Source organism: Chlorocebus sabaeus, chromosome X (assembly GCF_047675955.1).
Source record: "Chlorocebus sabaeus isolate Y175 chromosome X, mChlSab1.0.hap1, whole genome shotgun sequence".
NCBI lineage: Eukaryota > Metazoa > Chordata > Mammalia > Primates > Cercopithecidae > Chlorocebus > Chlorocebus sabaeus.
In genome coordinates, this window is record NC_132933.1 from 39581080 (window position 1) to 39594391 (window position 13312).

Sequence of the window (13312 nt, forward strand, 5' to 3'; positions counted from 1 at the left end):
GAGGCTGGATCATAATATGAACTAATAAAGATTCTCTAAAATATTTGATTGGCTGAACCAGTAAGATTCTCCATTGTTTGTAATGAGTCTAAACATGGGAGTAGAGGGAAAGCAGGAGCCTCAGGTGCAGTGGAAGCAGAGGCAGAGAAGAGCTGAGTCACTATTACATTGAAGCACTGTTATAGAGAGCAGCAGACGTTCGCTTGTGAGATGTTCACTGGACTTCAGTCACTAATGCCACTGCAGCAACTAGAGTTTCTTTTCTCCCTTACTTGCTCACAGTCCTTTATAAAATACCACCAGTTATTAAAGTAACCTACATCTGTCTTTATTATTTTAGTTTGGCTATGTCCTTGCAACCATAAAGAGCTGTAAGGGCCAAGGGAATGCATCCCCTTCACCCTCTGAAGGTTTGCTGAAAAATCGACTCACAAAAGATTCATAGGAGAAATGGCATAGAAAATTACTAACATACATGTGGAAAAGAACCAGAGTTTTTTACCCCAACCCCTCAATGGGGTGCAGAACCTTATATACTTACATCTTGAGGTTACAGAAAGAATAGAGGCCCAGAGCATGGCCCAAAACAGGTTAGATGGTAAAACAGGTTATAGCATCAAGACAGGTTATGAGAAGGAAAGAAGAGGAGGCCAGGCTAGCAAAGGTGGTCTTGTTATGTAGATGAAATCTCACAGGTAGCAGCCCTCAGAGAGAATAGATGGTGTTTCTTTCAGGCCTTTAAAAGTATCAGACTCTCAGTTAATCTTTCCTAGATCTGGACAAGGGAAGGCCTCAGAGAAACCCTGGCTGCCTCAATGCAGATTCTATACACACACAAATCTCCTCAACAAAAGAGCTTTGCAGCCCTGCGGGGCTGTTTTTTTTTTTTGGTGCTCTCTGAACAGCCATCTCAAAATATGTCAAAGAAGTATATTTTGGAGTAAAATATTTTGATTTCCCTCAAGCTTAACTAACACTTTGTGAAATCAAGAAAATTAAATCCTATAGAGATAAATATGAAGTCCTGCCCTTAGGTTTAAATGATGAAATGTACATATTGTTTTGCCAGTATATGTGGAAAAAATTGAATATTAGAATTACTCTAAGCTCATTTACAGTAGCAGTGGGAAGTGGCATGCAAAAGAAATAAAAAGCTGGCCAGGCGCGGTGGCTCACGCCTGTAATCCCAGCACTTTGGGAGGCCGAGGTGGGCAGATTACTTGAGGTCAGGAGTTCGAGACCAGCCTGGCCAACATGGTGAAACCCCATCTCTACTAAAAATGCAAAGATTAACCAGGCGTGGTGGAGGGCACCTGTAATCCCAGCTACTAGGGAGGCTGAGGCAGGAGAATCACTTGAACTTGGGAGGCGGAGGTTGCAGTGAGCCGAGATCAGGCCATTGCACTCCAGCCTGAGCGACAGAGCAAGACTGTCTCAAAAAAAAAAAAAAAAAAAAAAAAAAGAGAGAGAAAGAAAGAAAGAAAAAGCTGTTAAGCTATTATTCTGTAAGGCTGCATCGATAGAAAGGTAGTGTCCAAACCCATGGAGGGGATGAGCCTCCTTTAACTGGTCAGAATGGGTCAAAAACATTGTTTGTAGTTCTGAGTTATATATTTTTAACAAAACTCTTGGCTTAATAGAGCTGTATTTATTGAAGGAAAAACAGAACCAAAAATATAAAGAAATCATATCCTCGAGAAAGAACTGTGGAACTAAGAGAGATTAGCCTGAGAAACAGAAGTTTAGGAGAGTATATGGACTAGTGTCTTTATATGTATGAGTGCTGTAAATGCAAATGGGGGATAAAACATTTTGCATACATCCAGAGAAAAGAAGTCAGTTATAGTTCCAAATTATGTATGGATTTCACATCAGTAGAATGAATACTTAATAACAAGAACTGTTCAAAAATGGAACTGTGATAACTTATGACATAAGAACAAGCTGAAGCCACAAATCCCAAGAGGGGCTGGATAAAAATCAATCTAGGATATTTGTAACTGAAATTTTCTTCTAGCCCTGAATTTCTGATTTAAGTAAATTTTACTTTTGGAAGCATTTTTCTCTCGTCCTAGATACTTATCTCCTTGAGGGCAATAACTTGGCCTTTATTGTGTTTTTAAAAGTATCTAAATTCTGAATGTAATTCTTGCAAAACTATTCATTGTTTTAAAATGACCTTTCATATGTATGCCTTCTCTTTCCTCTCTACTCTGCCAAACAAATATATAAAATGCCAATGAACAGCAAATAGTGATATCTGTTCTTTTCAAAAAATGGATTACTTCTGTCCTACGTTCCTTGAGGACTTCTTATCATTCTGGCTTCTTCTCCAAAGAAATTCACCAAGAGCCTTTTTCCCAATCAATGGAATTTTGTTTTCATAATATATCATCAGACATTCCTCTGGCAGGAGCAGGAGGTCGGGGACTGCCCTTTTCAAAAACTTTAATGGAAAATAATACAACAATCAAACTTATGTTAAACAGGCTCAGATGCAAAGCTGGGTCCCTGCCTATGGGTGAAAAATATGTTCCTCTCTAATACCTCTGTATGTAGAGGTGAAGGAGAGGGTAGGAAACCAAATCCTGAAATTAACACAGGACTGGGAATCAAGAGACTCTGAATTTAATCTCAGCAAAGACTTTAACCTAAAAGTGTAATCTCAGGCAAATCAGCTCTCTGTGCCTCTTTCTTCATTTCTCACCTAATGGCCCTCTGATGCCTGATCTCACACACTGGTAGATTCCTCACTGCCATGAGCTCTTAAATATAAAAAGAGAAGATTTCCCCATAAAAAGAGAGAAACCCTGGTGCCACTACTAGGCACCCACCCACTCTTTTTTTTTTTTAAATCAGTATTCTGTTTCTCTCTTCTTCTTCGCCATAAGACACCATGCTGTATTATATTCCACTATGCACAAACTGGGCAAATAATGAAACTCAATTAAAAGCTAAAGGAACACTGGCAACTAAACTATGTAATCATAGAGGTCTAAAGACTTGCTCTAACCATGTGCTCTTCAGCAATAAAATATATTCATCAATAAGAATAATCATTATTAAATTCTTTGGCTCACTTTCCTGGAGTCCCAGGGATTCTCACTGGCTCATTATAAGACCTTCTTAATTTCATTCAGATCTTGGGTCCTGGATCAATCAGCTATTAACTGTGTAAGCTTTGACAAGTTGTTTTGTTTCTCTGGAACTCAGTTTCCTTCTCTGTAAGATGAGGGGATGAGCCTCCTTTAACTGGTCAGAATGGGTCAGAAACATTGTTGGTAGTTCTGAGTTATATATTTTAACGAAACTCTTGGCTTAATAGAGCTGTATTTATTGAAGGATAAACAGAACCGAGAATGATAAGGAAATCATATCACTCGAGAAAGAACTGTGGAACTGAGAGAGATTAACCTGAAAAAGAGAAGTTTAGGAGAGTGTATGGACTGGTGTCTTTATATATATGAGTGCTTGTATATAAAGACTGGTATCTATATATATATGAGTGCATATACATATATATACACATGTGTGTATATATATGCATATATGTATATATGTATATGCACTCATATATATGCACATATATATATGCACATATTATATACACATATATATGTGTATATATACACACATATGCACTCATATGTATATATGTGCATATACATATATATATATAACTTTCACAGGTATGGAAAGTACCTAGCACAGACCTTGGTACTTGATAGGCCCTTCTCAAGTGCTACTTCCATTTCTCTGTCTTATTTTCAGGTCCTTATATCTTCTATTTCTCTTGACTCTTCTAGGGCCTTGTCTTCCATCTCAAGTTCCTCTTAAATACATTTTAAGCCTTACCATGAGCCTCCTCTAGACCACCTTCACCTGCAGTCCTAGACTATCCAGGACTTTAATACATAATCACATTTTTCAAAGCAGTCCTATGGATTTCTATTTCCCTCTTAAAATCCCTGGGAGTATTTTAACATTTGAAACAAACATTCCAGAACTCCTCCACAAAGATCAAACGTTAGTTTCTTGGGGAAGAGGAGCATGTTCTCCCAAGGGATAATGCTACCTATCCTTGCTTACAAAGCAGCTGGGATGATTTTATTTTTATAGAGAAGTTAATAAAAGTGACACTGTGAATAGCTTCCAGTGGTAGAGAAGTTTTACTATTGAAATTGAAGAATCTGCTCTTCCATCGGCTGGGAAACTTTATTTTTCCGACAATCAGTATGAAACCTCACAGCAATTAAAGTGATCTTTCTACATCAATATCCCTTCCATTGTGCTTCTGAATATGGTGGTATTCACTGTCAGCAGCTAGTGATGACTGAAGCAGATGAAACCCTTCCTCAGCTTTGCAGGAACTTAATGGCATGTTCCTCATTACACAGAGAGAATTCTGATTTTGATAAGATAAACCAAGAGTGAAAATGTATTTAACCAAGAAGAAAACAGTAGTTATTGCTTTGTCCTTTTTGTTTTCCTGGGTATGTTGTGACAGCACTACAGCAAAGGGACAGTGAATGTTTGGTTCCTATTCCGATGGAGTATTCAAATATAAATAATTCCAATGTCAATGATAAACGTCTTTATTGCTAAAGAGATCTGTCATAGAAAGTGCCAGGATCTCTTCGCACACTTTAAATATTAGGGCTGTATGTGGAGATGCTCTTACTCACTTAGTGACAGCAGGGTGTGCAGTTTGAGCTCTATTTTCTTTTTTATTTATGTATGTATTTATTTTTAGACAGGATCTGGCTGTGTTGCCCAGGCTGGAGTGCAGTGGTGTGACCTCAGTTCACTGCAACCTCTGCCTTCCAGTTTCAAGCGATTCTCGTGCCTCAGCCGCCCAAATAGCTGGGATTACAGGTTCTTGCCACCACGCCCAGCTAATTTTTGTGTTTTTAGTAGAGATGGGTTTTCGCCATGTTGGCCAGGCTTGTCTCAAACTCCCGGCCTCAAGTGATCCACCCGCCTCGGCTTCTCAAAGTGCTGGGATTATGGGTGTGAGCCACCATGCCGGCCTGAGCTCTATGTTTACTTGTGGCATTGGGTTGTTTTTTAGACATACACCTTCTCTATTCCCAGTTTCCTTACTGTCAGAACCCAGAATTTGGGGTGAAGGCAATGACACAAAGTGACAACAACCGAAATGGAAAGTGACTTTGATTCTATCAATTCATTCATTCTTTCCCTCGTTCATAAAACCTACGTTAAGCACTTACAATATGCCATGCATTTGTAGGGGCAAAAGGCATTTTCCCTCCCCACTGAGGTTTGACGTTTGAGTCTGAGAAATAAGCTGACGGTAGATTGACAGGAGAAAAGGCATACAAATTCATTAACATGTATATTGACATGAGAGTTCTGAAAATATGAGACTCAAAGAAGAGCCAGATGAGTGAGGTTTTTATACTATATAGAAAGGAATATAGGCTTGAAGTATAGCGACAGGTTATGGGAGGGAGAAAGGAGGAAAGGCGTGGTGAGCAAAGGCTGTCTGTCATATCACCCACATGAAACTTCGCAGGAAACAGCCCTTAGAAAGAATAGATGGTAGCCTGTAATAAAAGTTTCTCTGTCAGAACTTTAAAAGTGTCAGACTTTTAATCTCCTTTTCCTGTGAGTAAATGTTTCCTAGATCTGGAAAAGGCAAATGTATTAGGCTGTTCTTGCTTTGCTATAAAGAAATACCTGAGACTGAGTAATTTATAAAGAAAAGAGGTTTAATTGGCTTATGGTTCCTCAGGCTGTACAGGAAGCATGGTGCTGACATCTGCTCAGCTTCTGGGGAGGCTGCAGTGGGCTTTTACTCATGGCTGAAGGCAAAGGGGGAGCTTGCATATCACATGGGAGGAGCAGGAGCGAGAGTGAGTGAATGAGGGAGGTGCCACACACTTTAAACAACCAGATCTCTCAAGAACTCACTACCATGAGGACAGCACCAAGTCATGAGGGATCCGCCCCCAGGACCCCAACACCTCCCACCAGGCCCCACTTCCAAAATTAGGCATTACATTTCAACATGAGATTTGGGGTGGGGGACAAGTATCCAATCTATATCAGCAAATAAGGGAACCTCAGAGAGAGCCTGTTTGCATCCACTTTGATAATGTAGAAATTTTTCTACAGATGCAAATCTCCTCCACAAAGGACAGCTTTTCAAAGCTATGTCCTGTCTGCAGCCCCTCTGAACGGCCATCTTGAAATATGCCAAAGAAGTATATTTTGGGGTGGCATACATTGGTTTCCTTCACATTGTACTGGGTATTAAGACACAAAGATAACCTGATGCCCCAAGAGATCACTTCTTAAGGAGGATATAGACATGTAATCAGTTAATGACACAGTCTGTTTAGTCTATACACAGCTAGCAATATATCTAAATATATAGAAAGTACAATGAATGTTCAGAAGGAGCACACTTACCTTGGCCTGATAAGAGTCAGGTGGGGCTTGAAAGACTTTAGAGAATTCTCAGGTGGAGAGCTGGGATGGGGTGGGGGTGTAGATCATTTTAGCAGCGATGAAACAAAATGTTTAGGACCAGCGAGGCTCAAGAGAAGGTGTGTTTATAAATCTGCATTTAGTTTGCTATTCTCATAGCATTGTATAGTTTATGTTCTCACTGGATAAGCCAAATTACAAATATGTATATACTGTCAGCCATGCAGAGTGACTGTGGCATGGTTCTTAGCTTTATAAAATTAGGTTCAGTCCACATGAAATCCAGCTGTGGATAAAGAGGAATTTTAATGAATTGCAGAACTAAGAGAACTCAGGCCACTGAAGCTTACTTTCCATAGGTGCACTGGCATTGCCATATCTGTCAAAATGCAATCAGGTTGATAAAACTGTTCAAGATTTGTATTCAGGAATGGTCAGAAGATTTCCCTAGTTTGATGAAAAATACAAAGATGAGTTGCATATAAATAACACTTAAGTTCTCTTTCAGTCCTGAGAATCTATACAATATGAAATGGAATTTCATATATTTAAACCAAAATAAAAGATCATGGTCTAGCGATATGAAAAAAATTATATTCATGCCTGTAATCCCAGCACTTTGGGAGGCCGAGACGGGCAGATCACGAGGTCAGGAGATCAAGACCATCTTGGCTAACACGGTGAAACCCCGTCTCTACTAAAAATATAGAAAAAAATTAGCCAGGCGTAGTGGCGGGCACCTGTAGTCCCAGCTACTCAGGAGGCTGAGGCAGGAGAATGGTGTGATCCCGCGAGGCGGGGCTTGCAGTGAGCCGAGATCATGCCACTGCACTCCAGCCTGGGTGACTGAGCGAGACTCCATCTCAAAAAAAAAAAAAGAAGAAAAATTATATTGCAAAACTTATGTCATAATTGAGACTGAAACTGGTATTTCCCCTTCTCCAATGAAATAAGGCTATGGAAGTAAAGGTGATGACTACTGTATCACTGTTACGCAAGTCAGGTATTTTGAAATGTTTTTCTTCTGGTGAGATATATGTGACTGATTTATTATCTCTACCATTTGTTGCCAATGACAAATATTTATAGGAAAATACGAATTAAGTTTAGTATATAGTAGACTATTTATTTGTGTGCTTTCTTTTTATTTAACCTTCACAATAGGCTTAGGAAATTGGTGCTATTATTTGCTTGTTGTTATTAGTGTTGTATGTGTGTGTATGTATGCGTTTAATTTTAGGAAATGAAAGCAGAAAGAGGTTGGGTCACTTACCTAGTAATTGAACTGGTGGGGAAGTGGGGAGATGGGTTCTGTATTTGTCCGTTTTCACGTTGCTGATAAAGACATACCCGAGACTGGGCAATTTACAAAAGAAAGAGGTTTAATTGAACTTACAGTTCCACGTAGCTGGGGAAGCCTCATAATCATAGTGGACGGCAAGGAGGAGCAAGTCCCATCTTACATGGATGGCAGCAGGCAAATTGAGAATGAGGAAGATACAAAAGCAGAAACCCCTGATAAAACCATCAGATCTTGTGAGACTTATTCACTACCACAAAAACAGTATGGGGTAAACTGCCCTCTTGATTCCATTATCTCCCACTGGGTCACTCCCACAACACGTGGGAATTATGGGAGTATAATTCAAGATGAGATTTGGGTGGGTACACAGAGCCAAACCATATCATTCCACCCCTGGCCCCTGCCAAATCTCATGTCCTCACATTTCAAAACCAATCATGCCTTCCAAACAGTTCCTCAAAATCTTAACTCATTTCAACATTAACTCAAAAGTCCACAGTGCAACGTGCTATCTGAGACAAGGCAAGTCCATTCCGCCTATGAGCCCATAAAATCAAAAGCAAGCTAGTGATTTCCTAGATACAATGGGGATACAGACATTGGGTAAATGCAATCATTCCAAATGGGAGAAATTGGCCAAAACAAAGGGGCTACAGGGCCCATGTGAGTCCAAAATCCGGTGGGGCAGTCAAATCTTAAAGCTTCAAAATGATCTCCTTTGACTCCATGTCTCATATCCAGGTCACACTGAGGCTGTACTGTGTGGCTTTGCAGGGGACAGACTCCCTCCTGGCTGCTTTCATGGGCTGGCATTGAGTGTATTCAGCTTTTCCAGGTACATGGTACAATCTGTCAGTGGATCTAACTTTCTGGGGTGTGGGAGACAGTGGCCCTCTTCTCACAGTTCCACTAGGCAGTGCTCCAGTAGGGACTCTGTGTGGGGGCTCCAACCCCACATTTCCCTTCCGCACTGCCCTAGCAGAAGTTCTCCATGAGGGCCCCACCCCTGCAGCAAACTTTTGCCTTGGCATCCAGGCATTTCCATACATATTATGAAATCTAGGTGGAGGTTCCCAAACCTCAATTCTTGACTTCTATGCACCCACAGACACAACACCACGTGGAAGCTGCCAAGGCTTGGGGCTTCCACCCTCTGAAGCAACAGCCCAAGCAGTACCTTGGCCCCTTTTAATCATGGCTGGAGTTGCTGGGACCCTGGGCACCAAGTCCCTAGACTACACAGAGCACAGGGACCCTGGGCCTGGCCCAAGAAACCATTTTGTCCTAGGCCTCCAGGCCTGTGATGTGAGGGGCTGCCATGAAGACCTCTGACATGCCCTGGACACATTTTCCCCATTGTCTTGGGGATTAACATGTGGCTCCCCGTTACTTATGCAAATTTCTGCAGCCAGCTTAAATTTCTCCTCAGAAAATGGGATCTTCTTTTCTATCACATTGTCAGGCTACAAATTTTCCAAAGTGTTATGCTTTGCTTCCCTTATTAAACTGAATGCCTTTAACAGTACCCAAGTCACATCTTGAATGTTTTGCTGCTTAGAAATTTCTTCCACCAGACACCCTAAATCATCTTTCTTAAGTTCAAAGTTCCACAAATCTCTAGGGCAGGGGTAAAATGCTGCCAGTCTCTTTGCTGAAACATAATAAGAATCACCTTTGCTGCAGTTCCCAACAAGTTCCTCATCTCCATGTGAAATCACCTCAGCCTGGACCTTATTGTTCATGTCTCTATCAGCATTTTTCTCAAAGTCATTCAAGTCTCTAGGGAGTCCCAAACTTTCCTACATTTTCCTGTCTTCTTCTCACCCCTCCAAACTGTTTCAGCCTCTGCCTGTTACCCAGTTCTAAATTTGTGTCCACATTTTTGGGTATCTTTTCAGCAATGTCTCACTCTACTGATACCAATTTACTGTATTAGTCTGTTTTCATGCAGCTGATAAAGACATACCTGAGACTGGGCAATTTACAGAAAAAAAAAAAAAAAAAAAACAGAGGTTTAATTGGACTTACAGTTCCACGTGGCTGGGGAAGCCTCACAATCATGGTGGAAGGCGAGGAGCAAGTGCTGTCTTACACGGATGGCAGCAGGCAAAGAGAGAATGAGGAAGACGCAAAAGTGGAAACCCCTAATACCACCATCAGACCTCGTGAGACTTATTCACTACCATGAGAACAGTATGGGGGAAATTGCCCTCATGATTCAGTTGTCTCCCACTGGGTCCCTCTCACAACATGTGAGAATTATGGGAGTACAATTCAAGATGAGATTTGGGTGGGGACACAGAGCCAAACCATATCAGCTTCCCTCCACTCTCATAGGTTCTTTAGCTGGGCTCCAAATTAAATTGACATAAGACAGATTAATAGGAGAAAAAACATATTTAATTATGTACATATGTACAGGAGTTGTATAAAAATAGGAGACCTAACGAAGGGTCAGACAATTGAAGCTTATATAGCACCCTATGCTAAGGAGAGGAATAGGGGATTGGGGATTATGGTGGCCGGGGTGAAGAGAAGTTATGGGAGGGTGAAAGGAGAAAATGTATGCTGGATAAAGTTTGCCTTGTTATGCAGATAAAAAATCTTTCAGGTTAAAAAAAATTGCCATGGAAGCAGCCCTCTTTCTGATACAGACACATTTACAAATGCAGATTTCTTTCATAAATATAAATTTCTTTTACAAAAGGGCAGTTTTTCAGAGCTACTCTTGTGTATGCAGTTTCTCAAAATAAACAGCTAGAAATATACAAAATATATTTTGGGTGGCATACTTTAGACTCCTGTTGTCTTTTTTTTTTTTTTTTCTGAGACAGGTCTCACTGTCACCCAAACTGGAGTGCAGTGACATGATCACAGTTCACTGCAGCCTTGACCTCCCAGGCTCAGGTGATTCTCTCACCTTAGCCCCCAAGCAGCTGGGACTACAGGAGTGTGCCACCACATCTGGCTATTTTTTTTTTTTTTGTATTTTTAGTAGAGATGGAGTTTCACCATGTTGTCCAGGATCGTCTTGAACTCCTGGGTTCAGCAGATACACCCGCCTTGGCCTCCCAAAATGCTGGGATTACAGGCATGAGCCACCATGCCAGACCCTACTGTCATCTTTTTAAGTGGTGTGTCCCGAGTCCCAACACTGACGTATCATGCTATTAAGCTCTAATAAGACCAAAAATTGGCCGGGATCAGGGTGTAGACAATAGCGTGGCACTATAGAAGCTAACATTTTCAACTCTTCTTCCACTGCATTTTTATGTTAATGCTCCGCTTGAGTCAAATTGGTACAAAAACCTGCCTAGCGTAGTCTTTATTCCCTTTATTGACCTGATCTCTTATGCTTCTCATCTGAAATGAGTTTATTTAAGTTACACATGTTCTTTGAATGTGCCCAACCTCTTCCCAGAAGCATTAGGTCAATTCAATAATGCCTTTAACCTTTGAAATTCTGGGAGCATTTATTGTCTGTACTGCTAAATTGGCACTCATTATGTGAACAGATATTTATCAGATTATTTGTACAGTTTTAAAACATTTTTATTGTTTTATATATATATTATATATATATATATAAAATTTGTGTTATATCTGTGTTCCTTATAAGATGCTCTGTTCTCTATGTCTAGTCCAACTATTTACAGGAGTAAATGTTCAGTATGTTTGCTCATGATTATGGCAATCAAAGAATATTTAATTGAGCCACAGGAACATCCAACTTATGGCCTTAACTTTTTTAGCACCAGGAAATAACTCATCTGAGAACACAATTTTTTTATTCTAGTATTTATTTTTTTGTATACAGAATTCTAGAAAATGATATGCCATACACAATTAATGTGTGAATTATAATTAAGCACAAGAAAACAGCTTGAAGTATCAAAAATGCATCAAATTATTACCTTAAGAGAATTTACTGGCTCTTTCCAATTTCTCCGTGTATTTTTTTTTTTTTTTTTTTTTTTTTTATCTATTTTGACAACATCACAAAGGGGCTGAGGAACAAATGTGGCAGATGCTGTGTGTCTGTATTGTCTGTATTCAGACTGTGTATAGATAGTATATGAATCAGACTGCAACATTGCTCGCATATTCATTTAGACTGTTGACATGATAGATGCTGATGACCATAGTAAAATCTATTGGGAAAACTGCCAGACCGAAATAATCATCAGGATTTGGGCCATTTAGAGGTCATGAATGTTGATTTGGGCCATTTAGAGGTCATGAATGTTTATATTTTTCAGTAGTTTTAGAGAATTTAGCTCTACTTTTAGAGCAACCATTCTAATTGTTTCCAGTTTGAGACTTCTCTAGATTGCAAAACTTCATGTAAATACCCATAGAATCATATTTGTAAAGGGTTATATGCAAATATGTAGGAGTTGCTTTTCCTGAAAGCTTTTATCATAAGTGACTGTTGATCATCAATTAATTAAATCTAGGTCTATAGGAAAAGTTTCTCATATATTTTATTTGACCAAAACTATTTTATTCTACTACTTCTCTTGTTTTATGTTAAATTGTTCTTAAAGAAAAATCCAGGTGGGAACTTGACTTGCTGATAGCCAGTCGATACATTACTCTTCTCTCCTCAAAACTATCTTTACACAACAGGAGACAAAATAAAAAGAATGTCAAGTATGAGATTAGTTTCTCCAAGTTCTATGATTCAATAAAGTTCTTACCCTTAAGTAGAGACAACAGTAATTCTTCTTATAAAATAGAAGATTGCAACTTCTACTTCCACAGATAGCCCAGTCAGCTACAGAGTGACAAGGCTGATCAGACTTCATGCTGGATGTAAGTTTAGGCTGTTTTGATCAGGACATCTAGGCCCTAAACTTATGAATGTCCCATACTGCTACTTGTTTGCTCCATCTCAGGTCCAGACCTCCACCCCATATGCAAATATCTCCTCCTCAAACTTCCTGTTATTGAAATATTTGATGTAGTTTAAGCTTCAATACCCCCCTAGTCATTTTGAGCCTCACCTTGCTCCCCCTTCTCCTTTTCCCAGCTATCTGTCCAGCAATTTCTGCTTATATGCTTTGCTCAGCTTGGTCTTTGAGTGTCTCCCTATTGCAATAGTCCCTCTGCCTCTATTGCAATAGTTCCCCTTAATGAAGTGTTTTCTTACTAACTTCCAGATCTCCATGTCTTTTTTTAAGGCAGGGGGTTGGGGGCGCAGAACTTAGACAGCAGACACTATCATATTCTAGAATTTCCCCACACGTAATTACATGAACCAGGCTTCAATTTTCTCATGTTTAAATACTGATTTCTTCCTCTTTCCACCAGAAAAACATACTCATGTTTCTCAATTTATGATGGGAGTTGCATCCCAAAAATCCTGTTGTGAATCAAATACTGAATGCATTTCACTTCTGTACCATTGTAAAGTCAAAAAATCAAAAGTTGGTAAGGGACCAACCGTAAGTCAGGGACGGTCTGTATTCAGGGTGACACACGAGAAGACATATTTTGCTATGAGTTATTTTGTGTATGGTGCTGTGTGAGATAATTACAAGTTGTTATTGTTAT